Genomic DNA, 18,009 nt, shown 5'->3' on the forward strand with positions numbered 1-18,009 from the left:
AGATTGTTTGCAGGTTTATGAATCCTAATCAAACGCTACACCCGCTAATTTAACAAATTAATTTCCTCCTCGCTGGTTGATAGTGTTTTGGTACAAAAAAGTGGGATTATAAATTAACATCACGTAAGACTTTTTTTAAAACTAAAACTAAACCCTGATACGGATGATTAAAGTATGAAGTAATAAAAAAGCAACAATATGGGTCATGTAACGTTAACTTCTTCATAATAATAATAATAAACTTTATTTATAGCACCTTTCATACATAAATGCAGCTCAAAGTGCTTTACAGAGCAGAAAAAAATAACAAAAACATATAGGCAATTGCAATGGTTGATTTACTACAACCAGTCTGTAAAACTAGCTTAAATGCAGTGGTGGAAAGTACATTTTACTCAAGTACTGTACTTAATCACAATTTTTAGGTATTTGTTACATGCTGAAAATAGCAGATCTACAAGCTCACAACGCGTCACGCTGTAAAATCAGCCATTACAATGGCATCAAGGCCCGCCAAAATTGTAGATTTAGATTAGATTTAGTCGACTAAAACGTTTTGATATGTAGTCGACTAAAACTAGACTAACACTAAAGCATTCCAGGTGACTAAAATCTGACTAAAACCAAGTTTCATTCCAAAGACTGTGACTAAACTTAAATAGAAATCTGCGTTTTCTCCTCAACCTGCTGGCTTGTGCAAAAATACATTCTGGTTCCAAGTTGACACAAATCACATCCCATGAATCCTTGTTAAAGTGGGTGGATTGGACTGTAGTACTTGTAGTACACGTAGTACACGCAAGTACAAATACAGTTATTAAGAAATGGCCAATATACAGTATACTGTACATACATTCTCTCTCAAACATGTGAGAGAAATGAAGAGAAAGACAGCTGAGGATGTAAGGAGAAAATGGCTTTGAGTGAGAAAGATATAGGGACTAAAGGCTCCTAAGTCCTAACTACCGGTGCATCAGAGTAGAGAAATTATGTGTCATTCTTGAAAAGTCTACTCTGGTGTCCACTTAGGCACTGGACTTAATAATCACTTTGTAAAGGGCCTGTCATTTTTCTTTGTTATGTGCCCATTTTATTTTGGCGACACATTTTTTCCCCCTCTAAATTTAGAGTAGCCAATTATTTTCCCCCCTTTTTTTCTCCCCCCAATTTAGTCGTTATGTCAATTAATTTCTCCCCACACACATTTCTGTGTTGTCACTGCTTTTGTATCCTACTGACTCACCTGCCAGTGAGGGGCCCCCGGGCCCCTCCGGGAGGACATAGGGCCAGTGAGGGGCCCCTCCGGAGGACATAGGGCCAGTGAGGAGCCCCTCTGGGAGGACATAGGGCCAGTGAGGGGCCCCTCCGGGAGGACATAGGGCCAGTGAGGGGCCCCTCCGGGAGGACATAGGGCCAGTGAGGGGCCCCTCCGGGAGGACATAGGGCCAGTGAGGGGCCCCTCCGGGAGGACATAGGGCCAGTGAGGGGCCCCTCCGGGAGGACATAGGGTCTTTGTCCTATACTGCTCCGGCCCAGCACTCCTTGCTGATATGCCAGGTGCTGCCCCAGCCCGTATAAGAGCACGTGCAATGACCATTATCTTTTTTTTTTTTATATATTTTTTATCCCGCGATTTTGTAACCCATTTTTCACCCCTGTGTCAATCATCTAATGTGATCCTGGGCTCTACACACCCTCCACCAACCTAGTCCCCATATATGGGGGACAAGGGGGGAAAGATGGACACACCCCAAACATAAAGCAACATTTCACATGATAACTGTGAGTGTATTGACCATAATATAGTAACCAAAATATTGTACTTTTACTCAAGGACGTCGCTGACCATTAAGGTTGCCCTACTCGTAGGATATTTGTGCTGCCCCCCCCCCCCCCCTTCCCACGAGAGCACCGTGTTTCCTCATGCTTTTGCTGTTTGCGAGGACACACACACGACCGCACGTTATTATGCAGCAGAGCTGCATAATATTTATATATATATTTATATATATATTTATTATGAGGGTTGGCTTAGTACTTTCTGGCACATTGTGTTGCCCCCCTCGGCGTGTTGCCGTACACCCAGTGCGTATTGTAGTGATGCCACGTACTGCTTTTACTCCACTACAATTATTTCAAAGCTTTATTAGTCACTAGTTACTTTGTAGATTTTGATTACTATTACAAAACATACACATACTGTACACACTAACCATTTCGGCCATTTGAAAATAGACGATCTACAAGCTCACAGTGCTTCGCAAAGCTATGTAGATCTGCTATTTTCGAAAATATTTGTATACATGAAATGGGACATTCTGCAATAATGAGTACTTTTACTTGGGATACACACGCAGATCCGATACACCACAGATCCGACATGCGGGAACAATGTTGGGATATGCAGTCGATCATGCGCTGCTCCGTGCTTGCGGAAAGGGTTAGGTTAGGGTTTGAGGTAGGTTGTCGATCTAATGACACTCGGACCAATAGTATGTCGGAACTAAAGCCTGTACCCCTTTTACTTTTGGTACTTTAAGTGACATTGATGTCAATATCTTTGTGCATTTTGAATTCCGGTCATTTACAAACGTATTTCTATGTTTCAGTATTAATACTTTTACTTAAGTGAAAAATGTGAGTACTTTTTTTCTACCACTGAGCAGATCTCTCTCTCTCTCTCTCCCCCCTCCCTCCCCCAGTGGTGGGTTGGTGTTGTGTAACATAACAGTTATCTATAGTAACATGTCACACAGAAGCCGAGGCTGTTACGAAGGCACAGTATAGGAGCTCTGCTGCAAGGCTAATGCTAGCATGATCACCAACAGCCATTTGGGACAGACAGAGCTGCCTGCCTGCGCTCACATGCTTATGAATAGCCCTGACTGTGGCTCCGTTGCATGTCAATGGACACTCATGGTATTCCATTTAGCAGAGGCCAGGCATGGAATGGCTGGAGAGTCCCTGACACTTCCAGTGGACACAGAAACACACGCCACCAGTTTTAGGACAGAGGGATATTGTAATGTTACCAAGGCTTCCACACTGAACCATGGTGCGGAAAGTAGCAGTTTCTGTTTTGTGGAGTTTTCCGAAGAATGTATACTTCTATAGATCTAATCCTATGTACTGTAAGACAGTGCTTCTGTTATGTGTGGATAAAGGGCATAGGGATACATCTAGGGCTAGACAATTACAGTATGACATGGATAAGCTAGGCCAATAAGCTAATAGAGAGTAGGCATTAAGCTAAATGTGATTTGGCTATAGGTGACAAGGTTAGCAAACTATTTCTATGTGACTAGGAAAGAAGGACAATCCTGAGAGCCATTCACTAACTCCCTCCAACACCTACACGAGGCACAGTTACACTCAAAGGACCGTAATGGCTCACACCTTTTTTGTGTTTTATCAATTTGACGGATACAGTATGTGCAACTATGTTCATATACAGTATATGCATTTTCCGACCCCGATGGGAATTAGTCAAAAGAAGAAGACAGTATTGTGCATTTTAAATCAACCAAACACATTGACTAACTTGGCTGTGTCTGGCTTTCATCGTCCATGACTCACAACTCCTCTTTACATGAAAGCATTGCTGTTGAGAAAAACAGCTGCCTTAGGGTGAAACCCCGCCAGATCAACACGGGCAAACAAACCCAGACAAACAAAAGGAGGTGTAATACATCGAGATAACCAGTTGTTTCCCAATAATGTTATCCAAGTGCAATGATAAAATAATTACCAAGCAATAATTAGTTTCAAACACATATAGCCTCATTTATTCACAGAGACAAATAAATAGATAACCTCGTAATTCTTTCTAGATAATAGTATGTGTGTGCTAAATTCCTGAAATGTAACACTGTTGAATTCTGTTGGAACAGAAACACTCTCGATCCACTACACCCTAGCCTGAGGCCTGATTTATGCCTATTTGCATGCCAGTGATATTGCATACAGAAAATAGCAGATGTACAGGCTCACATTGTGTTGCCGTTGCAACGCACCGTGAGCTTGTAAATCTGTTATTTTCAGTGTGCGACAGCATGCGCAGGCCAAGTCAGGCATAACACTGCTTTGTACACAGGCAGCCAAGTGTATGCAATGCATGCACACTGTCCATTGGCAGCATACTGTCTGTTAGAGAGTCTGGGACTCGGGATGATGATGAAGACAACAACATGGAGGCACCTCCAGAGATCCAGGATGCCGTTAGTATACTGAGGCAGATTACATCAAGGAAACTGAGAGTTTGCTCCATGGACTCGTGTCCAGCCATCTGTCCACAACGACACAATGGATTATTTAAGATCGCTGGACTGGAGAGTGGAGAGACATCCACAAGAGTCCTGTTACGTAACCAGCCGCCACACTCATGGCCAAAGGCAGTGATGTAAAGTAACTAAGTAAATTTATTCAATTACTTGACTTAAGTACAATTTTGAGGTACTTTTACTTTACTGGAACATTTCCAATTTTTGGTAGGACTACTTTTACTTTTACTTTTACTCCACTACATCTCAGAGACAAATACTACGAACTAACATTATTTAGAAACTTTAGTTACTTTGTAGATTTTGATTATTATTACAAAACCTACATTAACCACTTCCGCCCTATATACTGTACATTTCGTCCATTTGAAAATAGCTGATCTACAAGCTCACAATGCGTTGCATCTGTTCAATCTGAGCCCATTGAAAATGCAGTGGCGGCGGTTGGCACTACAGTGGGACGATACAGGAAGAGAGATACAAGAGACGTTGTAGAAACTTGACGTGGATGGCAGGTGAGGTTTGCTTGTTCCTCCCGTCACTGAGAATCCAACGGTGGATCATCGGTTACCAAAGAGCGCCATCTAGTGTATTAAAAAAAACAGTTACGTAAAAAGTCGTCCATGGCAGTGAATGAGTTGTTAAAGTAATTTTTAAGAGTTTATTTGAAAGGGCTCACTCATGGGTGGTCTGCGAAGTGCGAACACTTTCAAGATGTTTAAGTGGCGCCTGATCCAGAAAAGGTTGAGAAGGACCACTGATTTAGAAGTCACAGAAACACTTTCTTGTCACCAAAACGTCCCAGGTTTGACTGCAGCCTCAGCTAACGTGGTGTGTATCAGTCAACAACCTTTGTCCCGCTGAAATGGCCTTGAGCGAGCCATAGGCCCCCATGCAGCCTGCTGACCTCCTTGAGCGAGCTATAGGCCCCCATGCAGCATGCTGACCTCCTTGAGCGAGCTATAGGCCCCCATGCAGCATGCTGACCTCCTTGAGCGAGCTATAGGCCCCCATGCAGCATGCTGACCTCCTTGAGCGATACTATAGGCCCCCATGCAGCATGCTGACCTCCTTGAGCGATGCTATAGGCCCCCATGCTGACCTCCTTGAGCGATGCTATAGGCCCCCATGCAGCATGCTGACCTCCTTGAGCGATACTATAGGCCCCCATGCAGCATGCTGACCTCCTTGAGCGATGCTATAGGCCCCCATGCTGACCTCCTTGAGCGATGCTATAGGCCCCCATGCAGCCTGCTGACCTCCTTGAGCGAGCTATAGGCCCCCATGCAGCATGCTGACCTCCTTGAGCGATGCTATAGGCCCCCATGCAGCATGCTGACCTCCTTGAGCGATGCTATAGGCCCCCATGCTGACCTCCTTGAGCGATGCTATAGGCCCCCATGCAGCATGCTGACCTCCTTGAGCGATGCTATAGGCCCCCATGCAGCATGCTGACCTCCTTGAGCGATGCTATAGGCCCCCATGCTGACCTCCTTGAGCGATGCTATAGGCCCCCATGCAGCCTGCTGACCTCCTTGAGTGAGCTATAGGCCCCCATGCAGCCTGCTGACCTCCTTGAGCGATGCTATAGGCCCCCATGCAGCCTGCTGACCTCCTTGAGCGATGCTATAGGCCCCCATGCAGCCTGCTGACCTCCTTGAGCGATGCTATAGGCCCCCATGCAGCCTGCTGACCTCCTTGAGCGATGCTATAGGCTCCCATGCAGCATGCTGACCTCCTTGAGCGATGCTATAGGCCCCCATGCAGCATGCTGACCTCCTTGAGCGATGCTATAGGCCCCCATGCAGCATGCTGACCTCCTTGAGCGATGCTATAGGCTCCCATGCAGCATGCTGACCTCCTTGAGCGATGCTATAGGCCCCCATGCAGCATGCTGACCTCCTTGAGCGATGCTATAGGCCCCCATGCAGCATGCTGACCTCCTTGAGCGATGCTATAGGCTCCCATGCAGCATGCTGACCTCCTTGAGCGATGCTATAGGCTCCCATGCAGCATGCTGACCTCCTTGAGCGATGCTATAGGCCCCCATGCAGCATGCTGACCTCCTTGAGCGATGCTATAGGCCCCCATGCTGACCTCCTTGAGCGATGCTATAGGCTCCCATGCAGCATGCTGACCTCCTTGAGCGATGCTATAGGCCCCCATGCAGCATGCTGACCTCCTTGAGCGATGCTATAGGCCCCCATAACAATATATCGTTATCGTATCGATATCGAGGTATGAACATGCACAATATCAGTATCGCAAAAAGGCAACGGTATCGCGATATAGATATATCGTCGACATATCGATATATCGTCTATATCGACAATATATCGTCCACTTCTAAAGCCAGCCCTCTATTTTAGCCTGTGCCCCTCGGAAAATAAACCATCACTCGTTTGTCCCTCTGTCCTGTTGTAGCCTGGCTCCAGCCCTGCATCGCTAGCCACGCCCATTAAGAAAATATGTTCTGGCGATTCAGGTCTGGAGTCTCCCGACGACGGTGTCAGCTAGGGCTGCACGATATATCGTCATCGTATCGATATCGAGATATCTGCCATATATATCGTGATATGAATTTTTGTCCATATCGTGCAGCCCTACTGCTGACCTCCTTGAGCGATGCTATAGGCTCCCATGCAGCATGCTGACCTCCTTGAGCGATGCTATAGGCCCCCATGCAGCATGCTGACCTCCTTGAGTGAGCTATAGGCCCCCATGCAGCATGCTGACCTCCTCCTAAGACTTCTTTATACTTGGTGTCATGGAGAGATTTACGTTCTACAAGCTCATAGCATGTCACAGCACACATTGGGCTGTATTTTGCGTGTCTTAAGTACCAGGTCTTATTCCCTAACTTGAGTAAACTAAAGACCTGGAGGCGTGATCAATGCTCTTTGGCTATTCTGAGTGGCCAAAGAGCATTGACCACGCCTCCAGGTCTTTAGTTTACTCAAGTTAGGGAATAAGACCTGGTACTTAAGACACGCAAAATACAGCCCCTAGTGTTGTGAGCACTGGTGGAAAGTAACCAAGTACATTTACTCATCGTACTTAAGTAAAAAAAGGTTTTACTTAAGTAAACAATGCGAGTATACTTTTTCCACCACTGCACAAATGTGTTGTGAGCTTATACAGTACATTGGATATGCTTTGTGTGCAACACTGGAGCGCAACCAAGCCTAACTCGCTCGGCTAAATTCTGTATATCGAAAAATGACTTATGAACTTAGCATTGTAAAGAAAGTGTAGAATTGGACCCGTATAAGGGTCAAGCTAAGTTGACACATAGGATTTTACTGCGTGAGGTTCAAGGTCCAAGGTGATTTATTGCCACATGTATACAGTATACTATATAGATGGCAGAACCAATGCATGTACCATGTAGTGACATTCTTGCACAAATAAGTGTATTTTTTAATTGTAAGAGAGAGAGAGACAGAGAGAGAGAGACGAGTGGAGAGAGAAGCAGATGTATGTCTGTATGTCTTGCAGACGATAAGGCGATGTCCTTCCTTGGATGTTATCATTTATCTATAGGGCTACTATTTGTCTTAGGGTTAGCTTGCACTCTAATTCTGAGAGGGTACAAGGGGCCATTTGGTTACATGCCTCTATATATTGTCCTCTACTTTAGACGGCAGTGGCTGGCGATCTCTAATCAAGTCTTTTTCAAAAGGATAATTAATGATGTTTTTTTTTTATAACAAAGCCAAGAAGATCCCAGCAGTGACATTGAAAAATGCATAGCTGTTTTCCTCTGTTGGTCATATCATTATTTTTATTTATATATTATATAAATAATTGCAGGTTTCAAATTAAAAGTAATTTCAAGCTATACAGCTTCATTGGAATGTGGTCTTTGATGTCAAAATCCATAATTCAGCAGGGATTAGCACTCCATAGGCTAGCAGCCAGCTAATTAACACAGCTTGGGATATACATATCTTAACGAGAGAGAGAGAGATGGGGGGGGGGGGGGGGGGGGGAGCATGCGTGCGTGCGTGCGTGCGTGAGTGCGTGTGCACACATGTGTATTTCTATGTCTGTGTGTGAGAAGATAAATACAAGAGAAAGTTGCATGTGAGCGTTTTGGAATATAGTAGGTGTGCATGTCCTTGTACGTACATAAGTGAGTGTGTATTACAGCAGCAGCTTACAAAACTACAGCCCGATGAGTATCATTAACTGGAAGGGAATTACAGTGAATACCACACACTGTCACTGATTCCATGCAGACGTGATCTCTGTGATTTGAATGCAAATCATATGAATGTATCTACATCAGCGGCTCTCACTCTGTGGTCCTTGAGGAGGTTCCAGGTGGTCCCCAGCTATAATGATGGAGAGTTGGTAACCAAATGAACCCTCATAGATCTTTAACTCTTGAGAGACAAAATCTTATCCACCGAACGAAGTTTTGGGTCTGAAAGGTCTCATCAAATGGCGTGTCTTAAATCTCCAGTGGCGTGCACAGACATTTTGAGGGGCATGTGCTCAAGTGAAAAAGGGCACCTTGTGCGGTGCGTGGAACTGCCGGCTGCCTTGAGATTTATAGATTTGGAGGCATAAATAATATATTGGAAGATTTTAATTCCGAATTGGTCTATGTCACTATGGGCCACATACGGTACAAAATAAAAATAAAATTAACAAACGGTACAAAAAAACTCTTTCTCTCTCTATCTATCTTCCATCCTCCCATACTGTACATGTGCTCCCCCCCCCCCCCCTTTCCGGTGGTCTCATGAGTGTGTGTTTCAGGGTCACCCTTCATTAGTTTCCTGATGGTTTTCTTCTCTCCTTTCTCTCTTGTTCAGTCCCTCTCTTTCATCCTGGAGAGAGAGAGAGATCTTTCATAGACGCACGCATTTATGCACGCACGCACGCGCATTACACGTGTATTATACTATACTTGTGCGAGGACATCAGAATGTTTGGACAGCCTTGAAAATAGCTGTAAATATCTATACCAAGTCGTTAGCTAGTAGATTCCATGCGCGTGCGGCTTTACAAACTCACAACGCATTGCACTGCAACGCATTGGGAGCTTGTAGATCTGCTATTGTCGGCACATGACACCGCACACACAACTAAATCATATAAATCCAGTTTGAGTCTCTCCAGACAGCCAAGTGTGTTTGGAGTCAGCTGTGTGTACAGAGTACTACAGACAGTGTTTACTGCTGACTGCTGGGAACATACAGGAAGTGGACCACAGCAGGGGACCCTGCACGCTCTGTGAGGGAGGACCCCGAGGGGGTTAGATTTGTGCTTATTTATTTACACGTGTGTCAGTGTTGATTTAGTCGACTAAAACTATGAAAAATGTTCGTCGACTACCGTTGTTCACAGATGAAAACGAAATAAAAACGAAGCTATGGTGACTAAAACTGAGACTAAATATATTGACAATTTCGTCATCAAATAAAAACTAACAAGGGCACGGTGGCGCAGTCAGTAGCGCTGTCGCCTCACAGCTAGAAGATCCTTCTAGATCGATTCCCGCTGGAGGCGCTGGGGGCGTGTTCTCTCCTCCGAGTCATCAGCGCCCATACCCTAGGTGGGGTTGGCGAAAGGGCCTTTCTGTGTGGACTTTGCACGTTCTCCCCGTGTCCACTAGGGTATAGGTACCCTCACAAAAAACATGCAGTAACCCTCGGCTTAACTGCCTCCCCCTGGCCAGATGGAGGGGAAATGAACTGGTTGGAATAACGTGTTCCTTCCACGCGCTACGAGCGCCACGCGCTTGAGTGTAGTGCCCAGGATTACCTTACACTGGGTGTAAAAACATTGGGTTACAAAATCGTGTATATAAAGACATTTTTAAACTAGACTAAATTGTTAGGGAGGGACTAGTGGAGCTGAGTGCATCTATCTTGTTTGTATATGAAGGACATCACAGGACCTCCACCTCCACCCAGATGACACGTAGGCTACAGTAGGAGAATACTTACACATGAACCACTGTGTGTGCGTGTGTGCGTGCGTGCGTGTCTGTCAGTCTGGCCCCCAGTGTGTTGGTATGTCTGTCCCAGAGCTGCTGTCTTCATTGTCTCCTTGTTGTGAACACTTCATTATTCACAGTGTCCTCTGTTGTAGTGAAGTCTGCTCTCAAAGGACGGGCTGAGAGAGATGGGATCCGGAATGTTCTAACGTGTGTGTGTGTGTGTGTGTGTGTGTGTGTGTGTGTGTGTGTGTGTGTGTGTGTGTGTGTGTGTGTGTGTGTGTGTGTGTGTGTGTGTGTGTGTGTGTGTGTGTGTGTGTGTGTGTGTGTGTGTGTGTGTGTGTGTACTGTGCATGTTAATATGTGCGTGGCGTGCGTGCATGTGTGTAGGGAATCACCACACTGTCAAAGCTAATCAATCATTGCCTGAGAAAACTGATATATTGCCCTCATATTTCCATTCCGCGTGCAACATGCATGCACACACCGACGCACGCATGCACGCACATTCAAGCGCGGTTAGCGCGCACTCACACACAGAGCATGCAGGCAGGCAGTTACAGTAAAGATCTGTGTAGTAGATGTAGTTTATATCATAATATAAACATTGTTACACATTGTTACATGAATCTGACCCATCGTTAACTCACTTTTACTTTATTATGTATCTTTGCAGGAAAACAAATTACAAAATGTGCGTATATGGTTGCATTCCCCTTTAACTATACAAGGTGATTAATGTTCCGATGTCCCTTGTCTCTCTTAGGAGAAGTGTTGCTGTATTCCTTGAAAAGCATGAGTGATGTACATGAATGAACAGTACAGATAACATCTCCCTCTCTCTCTATTTGTTGATAGCTGTATTTTCTCTTGTCTTTGTTCTTGTCTTCCGTTTCCTCTGTTATGAGTGAGAACATTCAGGGGACTTCCCTCAAGACAAACTTGCTCTTGCTCCATGTCTTAAAGCCCTTTAACGTTCATTTCCGATGGTGGCTAGCATTAGCTTAGCCATTCTTGAACTTCCAACGTGAACAACGAAAGCTGAACAAAGCCTAAAGCGCCTGCACAAATAATCACTTGACTATCCACACACAGAGTTACATAAGCACACACGTAATATGAGTCGATATTGTATGTAGATGAGAGAAATAGCCGTAATGACCCAATGTCCCCAAGTTAATAGTTTGATATACTGACTGACCTCATTATAAAATGACTATACCAGGCAGTGTGTCTGTCTACATGGTTACATAACACACATTGCTGTTCAAGCCAGTTAGTCAGTCAGTCAACCAGCAAGCTAATCATTCAGTCAAAAGTTGTATAACTGGCTTGGCAGTCAACAACCACTTACTTGAAAAGAAGAAGACAGAGCCAGTGACAAATCTGTCATTCATGGGTCTGTCATCTTGTGTGCTCTCTGTCGGTCATATCAGTTAAAAAGGGAGACATCATTTCAATGGACGTACTACTGGATGCTCCATAGGCTGCTAAGATTGGCCAACATAGGCTAATGCCTATAGTAGGTAGTGGCTCAGGGGTAGAGTGGCCGGATGATCCCGGGCTCCACCAGAGTTAGTGTCGAAGTGTCCTTGAGCAAGACTCTGAATTGCTCCCGATGTTCAGGTTGGTGCCTTGCATGGTTTCCTCCGCCATCGGTGCATGAATGTGTGTGTGAATGGGTGAATGTAACATTTAGTACTATCAATAAAAGGTTCCTTTTAGGAGGGCTAAACACAGCTTGGAAGCCAGAGAAAGGTGAAGATACTAAGTTGCTTGGAGCATTGGCCAAGGTATCATAGGGAAGGGAGGGACAGACGTCCTGTGTTTTCTGAGGTACAGGAAGGGGTGTATAGGGGTGGATCGTATCCTGGAGTGGGGACTTTGATTGGCTTGTACTGTATAGGTCATCACCAGTGTGTTGAATTGGTTGCAGGCATCCACCAGAAGCCAATGTAGGGAGCGCAGAAGTGGAGAGACATGAAGATTTACACCTCATCTACACTGCTAGCAATGCAAGCGAGCAAACTATGAAATAGAATACATTGAAAATGTTTTTCAATTAGACTGTCCTGAGTACCACGAGCGACAACGCCCCATGCAGAGTCTCTATTTGAGCGAGGTTTCGCAGCCCCAAACACTTTTATTGGATGAGATCTTCGCGCTACTATTTATTGGTTATTTGATTGGTTCAGGCTACGTCGCAACGCAATGACCGACATGTCCATATCAGGACAGTTTTTCCACGTGATATCGCCGTCGGAAGGCTCGCTCCTTTCCTGTGTAGATGAGGTGTTTTGGAGGTGGTGAAGACCAGGCATTCTGGATCAGCTGTAGGGGTTTGATGACACAACATGTGGGGATGCAACAACTTGTGAGCTCGTAGAGGCTATTTTACTATTTGCGCAACACAGGGGCATGTGTGATTGTCATGCAAATGTATCCAGTGCATAGCCTACTGCAGGCCTGGTTGACTAGATTTAGAAGACATTTTGATGCTCTTGCTACTGAAATGGTCAATTATTTATATGGAGAAATCCCATCATTTAACATGCATCTCTATGGGGGAGAAGGACAGCTTGCCCTGTCTCCTCGCTGCTAACGTGCCTATTGGACAAGGACGGGTTGGGGAGGGACTTAGCGAAGTGGTAATTTAAGCCATAATATGCCAGAACAGCGCCTGTACAGTTAAACCATTAAAACCAGGAAAGCATCTATGTCACTTTAGATTTTAGCATTGGCTATTCAAAAATAGCAGATCTACATACAAGCTCACAACGAACAAGTGACAAACAACTTTATGCAGCGCTGCGAGCTGGCACATCTGCATTGTTGGAAAATGTTGACTGTGTGAGTGTGAATGTGTTGAACTATACTGATCATTTGGAAGTATTCAAATACCTGTACACTCACCACAACATAAATTAAATCAAGTCATTTTCTTTACGTTCGCAAATCCTCTTCATCCATTTACCTTCCCATTATCTGGGCTGGGAGCAGAGCAGGCCAGATCTGTATGTAGCTATTGTATGTGTGCGCTGCCTGTTATTAATACACGCTGTCTCCAGAAGCTCCACAGATCTTTTGTTTTGCCATGTTGCCAACAGACAGGGATGTGTTACACAGGATGACATGTCTTATTTTAAAAGCTATAGCTGTGGCTCCTCACAGCCCTACAGGGAAAACACTGGGCTCCTGCGCTGGGTTATTAATCTATGGCTCTGACAGCGTATAGGTCTCACACACACACACACACACACACACACACACACACACACACACACACACACACACATGCGTGTGCGCGCACACACACACACTCGGGTAAACAGAAAAACTACAGACTTTTATACAGTAGGCACAAAGAGCAAACAGCTGTGCACGGCACACAGGAAGACTGTTGGGGTATTTTTGTAGGTTGTGTCAAGCTAGCACTTTGAGTCGCGTGCCATGCATACACATACACACACACACACACACACACACACACACACACACACACACACAAACACACACACACACACATACACACACACACACACTATAGTACTTTGAAGGGGAGGCATGCAGATGTTCTCCAGCGACAAACGAGACGGTTGCACTTTTAAAACGGTGACAAAATTTGTTCCTGTACACATCCTGCACTGCTGATATCAGCACACGAAAACTCTGTGTGTGTGTGTGTGTGTGTGTGTGTGTGTGTGTGTGTGTGTGTGTGTGTGTGTGTGTGTGCGTGTGCGTGTGCGTGTGTGTGTGTGCGTGTGTGTGTGCGTGTGTATGTGTGTGTATATGTGTGTGTGTGTGTGTGTGTGTGTGTGTGTGTGTGTATATGTGTGTGCGTATGTGGTTAACTTGTGGCAGTTTGCTGGCGGGCTGCCTGTACGTCTTCAGTAGCATTCAGAGCATGCAGCTCTTTCATCTGTACAGGTGTGTGTGTGTGTGTGTGTGTGTGTGTGTGTGTGTGTGTGTGTGTGTGTGTGTGTGTGTGTGTGTGTGTGTGCTCATGTACAGTATGCTCTCAACAACGCACAGAGCTGACATAACTCTATTCAAAGCACTGTATGATCAGCTTGACGACAGCGTTGATTTTGACAGCAAATTTTGATTTATTGTTAGTCATAGTCTTTTGAATCAAATTCTGAGTTTGTAGATCTGCTATTTTCAGTGCACAAATATTGTACCTGTAACCTGACTCCGCCAGATGGGGCAGCGGAGATATCTTTGTATTTATGGAATTCCTTAGATTTGTTTGTTTGTTTGTTTTTAAAATGTATACAATTATTTGTTTTAATATTTTTAAAAAATTAATTAAATGTAGGAAAAGAAAATGGGATTTTTACTTGATTCATGAATCGTGAGCCATATATAGAAATTGGTCTGTGAGCCACTGTTAGGGAAACAGTGGGTTATATTGGACTCTTAGTAGTCCAGTTGAACACATTGAGAGTCAAATCAACACATGCGTACTCTCTGCTCTGCTGTGTAAAACCCACTAGGGATCATTCTTTCCCTGTGAGTCTCTAGTGCCTCCATCAACACCCATCGACTGCCCCAGAGCTCTGTTGTACTTAAGGAAATGGGATTCATCATGGCAGCAGCTGCTGCCTTCAAACCCATGGCCTTTGATCCTCAAAATGAAATTCATCAGGTCTAATGGAATGACCGCCATGCACTCAGACTACTACAGTCTTCAGGGCAGGCTAAAGGGCCTTTCACACTGAGCACTATACCTATACAACATGTAGTTTAAAAAATGTGCATGGCAGTCCACGGCAGCACAGTAGACAATTGTATCAGTATCAATGCTGCAATACAATACAGAAATACTCTGTTACAAGTAAAAGTCCAAAATGTACTTAATAAATGTACAAAAATATTGGAATAAAAATGTATTTGAAGTACCAAAAGTAAATTTACTTATTGTGCAGAATGTCCCATTTCAAGTTTTCAAATGTATAAAAATATTTTTTAAATAGCAGATCTGCTTGTAGATGTATTGCCGAAATGTAAGGAAATTGTAAATATGCCTACTCAAGTAAAGTACAATGTAGGCCTACTTAGTTATTTTTCACCACTGTCTACACCACAACTATAAGAAATACAATGGTGAACGATATACTGTAGTTATAGTTTTAGTTATAGTGTAACTCATGGCATGCCTTTGAGGGGAAAAGTGCCTACATAAGGTTGGAGGGGAAAAGGGCCTGCATACTGTAAGGGGAGGGAGGTTTGCATATTGATCTCATGTGACTTTGTAAGCCTGTTTGAGAATGTCAGAGCTTGACAATTCCAGTAGTATAGTGATAGTATTGTACTGTGGCTGCACTAGCACCAGCAGTCATAGAAGTTCTAATTATCTATCATATTTGAATTATTAAGTGTGCAACAGATTGTGTAGTATATGAAACCTTTTAGCCTGTGACCCAAAAGAGAAGTTTGATGTCGGGATCCAAACTATTTCTAATTCTATTCTAATCTCAAAACGCAACGCTTCGTGCCACGTTGTGAGCTAATTTCACTGTTACTTAAAGTAATGTTTGTTCTCTAATTGATGGAATTTCTTTGATTTCTTCATGAAATTACTAAAAGAAAATCATTGAATTTGTTTTTAATTCATGAAAAATAATTGCTTTTTTGGGAATGTTTTTTGAAAATGTTTTGAAGCCATAATAATTCAAAACAAAATGTAGGAAACAAAAAAAATAAAGGGACCCATAAAAATGTGTCCACGACCCGCAATAGGTTCCCAACCCACTGTTTGGGAACCAGTGTGTAGATCCATAGATTACAGTACTTGTGTTCATCATTGTCTTCGTCCAACACTGCTGATCGGCACTGCCACCTACTGGCCATGTTGTGCCCCTCCGCCCATGCAGGTCAGCCTAGGCCTGTCTGACAGGCAGTCTGACCTGCTTTGACTCTCTGTGGTTTGCGAGAGCGTTTCAGGACAAATTGCATAAGCATTGGGGCTTTAGACAGCCGGGGGAAAAAGGAAACACAATACAGTCTGTGTCCTCAGAGAGTGAGGACACAACCTTATAGACATCCTGTACCATAATGCATTAACCCTTCCTTAGTTCATCATCACTTCCCTCCCACATTCCATTATGTGCTGTTCCACACATACATCCATGGTATTTACGTGCACAGTCAAATCCACCTTTGCGGGTATCTTTTAGTTTTTACACTTTCAGAGTTAAATTTACAGTCCAGGAGTAACTATTTTACCTCTCGGTGTGCCAAGTGTCCCATTAAAAAAAGGGAAAGCATCTGTGTTGTTTTAGATTTTTTGCATTGGCTATTGAAAAATAGCAGCTATTTCATTTTTTTTTTTACCTTTTTTTTTAGTATAAAAAAATAATTTCTTTGTATATTTTAGTTGTCATATCTGCCCTGTGCATTTTTTTGATTACCAGGCAAACAGAAATGTATTCTTTATTCATATGTTCAATGCCAAAAAACACTTAAATCGTTAGTCGCAATTATTTGCGTGTCAATCGTCAACTTCAATTTGTAATCGTGATTTGTAGAATGGGCCTCAGGTCTTCTAGGGTTAACACATGGTGACATTTGTAGTTGTAACTTAAATATGACGAGTCACGTCAGGCCACATGCTGCGGGGGCAGGGTGCTTTTTAGAGATTAATGTTCCAGACATCCCTTATCTCCTCATTACCATCAGCAACTACTATTTCAAAAGTTCTCACATTCTTTACTTAAGTAGAAGTACCAATACTGCAATGGAGAAATAGGCTAAAGTCCGGAATTCAAAATGTACTATAGTAAAAGTACCAAAAGTAAGAGTACTCATTATGCATAATATGCAATCTATAAAGTGACTATAAAGTGGAGTAAAAGTACAATATTTGCCTCTGAGATGTAGTGGAGTAGAAGTAAAAGTATTAGAAATTGGAAATAGTCAGGTAAAGTACAAATACCTCATACCTCAATAATTGTACTTAAGTACAGTACTTGAGTAAATGTACTTTACACTAGGAGGTACAGGGACCAGCCTTGGTCCCTGTATGAGCGACCAAGGCTGGTACACTTCACACACTGTGTTTACTTTGTTTGAACACAGCACACTAAGATTTATTACATACCCTGATGATTAACTATAGTGCTATGTTCAGGGTGGGGAATTTAGTCTGTGGCTAAATTAAGATCGCACAAGCTAAGGGTATTTCATGCTTTGCCATATTGCTGGCCACAATCACAAAATGTCATTTTCCATAAATGTAATTTATATATAAAAAAACATCCTATCAACCGAAATACCTAATACTGGCACACATCTACTATTTGTATTGTATTTGTGGTCTGTCTGCCCCTTCCAGTTTTCCTACTGTTAATCTCCCTCTCTGCTTTCACTACACTTTGTCTCTCCTACACTGTCTCTCTCTCGGCTTTCCTACACTGTCTCTCTCTCAGCTTTCCTACACTGTCTCTCTCTCAGCTTTCCTACACTGTCTCTCTCTCAGCTTTCCTACACTGTCTCTCTCTCAGCTTTCCTGCACTTTGTCTCTCCTACCCTGCTGAAAAAAAAAACAACAGCAAAAAAACAGCTTATGATGGTTGCTGGTTTTAGCTGCTGTCTTTTTCTGCACGTTGTCGCTCCTACACTGTCTCCCTCTCAGCCTTCCTGCTGTCTATCTCTCCTACAATCTCTCCCGGACTCTCCAGTTCTGTGGTCTGAGCCGGTCACAAATATGAAGAAAATGCATAAAGTGACAGATTTTATCCTGAACATTTCTTAGTTGTATCAGTGGATCTTGCAATC

At 43.7% G+C, this 18,009-nt stretch overlaps 1 protein-coding gene across 1 annotated transcript in view; it reads left to right on the forward strand.

The window, feature by feature from the left end:
* The window catches only part of LOC308327193 (nuclear receptor ROR-alpha A-like), a 40,310-nt gene that overhangs the window by 8,715 nt on the left and 13,586 nt on the right, over nt 1–18,009 (forward strand). The gene's annotated exons all lie outside the window — the stretch shown is intronic.

The sequence above is a fragment of the Protomyctophum bolini genome (genome assembly GCF_963924005.1).
Source record: "Protomyctophum bolini genome assembly, chromosome: 1".
Lineage (NCBI taxonomy): Eukaryota > Metazoa > Chordata > Actinopteri > Myctophiformes > Myctophidae > Protomyctophum > Protomyctophum bolini.